Genomic DNA, 1,748 nt, shown 5'->3' on the forward strand with positions numbered 1-1,748 from the left:
GAGAAGAGAATGGAACATAGATTTTCCTACTTTGAGAGGTGAGCTGCAACAGGAAGAAGTTTATTGTGGGGGTTGTTACTGGAGACCGGATGATGTTGTACAAGCGGTACATTCCGTATGCCAATCACTGCTTTGCTGCACTTAAAAGCGACATGAGGAAGGCAGTATCGTATTCTCAGATGGTGATGTTAATCAGTGTGGTTGTAGCGAGACCGTAAGTGTTCCTTGGATGAATATACTGCAGGTGTTGATATTAGGTGTTAGTTCATTGCTGTCCACACTTCAGAACTGGAGATGGGTGAGTTGCCCAGAAGCCAATGTGAATTGGAAGCAGCTCTGTTGGGATCCTTCGCCGATGTAGGAATGCCCAATATACCCCGTTTCACTGTCGCATTAATTTGTGGCATGCAGTCGATGGAGGAAGAAGTGTTGTTCGTTTTCATGGGGTTTTCCTACTGTAGCTACTAATGAGCGTGGTCAACTCACTTAATCTGATTTGGAAAGATACGTCAGTTTGGAAGAATGTCTAAGGAGCTGCGAAGAGGGAATGCGAGTGGACGGCGGGGAGTGAGAGGTAGAGGTAGAGGGAGGAGTTGCTACTGTTAACTAGCAATGAAAACATGCAGGTGTGCCACAGCCCCAACCAAGGAAGCGACCTCCATGCTGCATGAAGATGTAATCATTGACTCGTGTCCAATTCATTGTGCAAGTGCGCATCCTTGGGTTGAAAGTAATCGAGAGGTCACTGAAAGAGCAAGTCAGGTGATTGCTGTGGGAAATGCAGAGGGGTTAAGGGAGAAGGTAAACGTGCTGTTCTTGCTTCAAATGGTGAATGGATTGTTTGTGCAACTCCCTGTTGTCTATCCTTGCTATCGACTGAAGTATGAAGTTAATAATGGTGAAAGGTGGTAGCGTTGGATAAAATCCGTGCTTTTTTGACCTTGAACAGCCTTCCTGCACCAGTTGTTCCAACATTCGCCCACTTCGCAGACCTCGTATCGGACACCTTTGTCATAGGAATTATCGTCTTTGCTATCAATGCTGGACTGGTGAAGACCTACGCTTCGGAATTTGGCTACGACGTGCTCGATAACCAGGTTAGCAAAGGAACATCCAACTGGATAGACCTTTACCTGTCAATGACCCTTCTGAAATGTCATGCTGCTAAATACTTTAGGACTAGTCCCATACTGTCGGAGTTACACGTGAAGATGTTATCAAGCACTGAAGTGTTGAGGTAGCTCCATAAGGACTGCTTTAATGGGTGTAGTAATATCAAGAGGCTGAAAAGACATGCGTCATCGTCAATCTGGTGTCAAAGCAGAGCTGAAAGTTAGACGTTTGAGCTGCCATGACAATAAGATTTCCAATTGTGCGGTTGCTCTGCCACGTGGATGTTATATCAATAGACAAATGTGCAATCAAATGAGCAATCATTCTGTTCGAATTACTGTCAGGTAAAATTGCCGGTTGCAGTCGTGCCCGATTACCCAGCAGCTCTACTGGGGCTGATTTCCCTTATTCATGCATCGCCAACTAGTTGATGTTCCCAAAATCAGCATGAGTATCCATGTTGTGGAGCAACAATGGGCATGGTATTCCTTTCTGTTACTTGTAGGAGTTGCTAGCACTTGGAATCAGCAACACTTTTGCCTCCTTCTTCCAATGCCATACAGCGTGTGGTGCACTGGGTCGTACAGCTGTTGTCGTACGATTGGCATGGCATCTCAGGTTGGTACTTCAAGTTG

This window comes from Echinococcus granulosus, assembly GCF_000524195.1.
Source record: "Echinococcus granulosus chromosome Unknown EG_S00116, whole genome shotgun sequence".
Lineage (NCBI taxonomy): Eukaryota > Metazoa > Platyhelminthes > Cestoda > Cyclophyllidea > Taeniidae > Echinococcus > Echinococcus granulosus.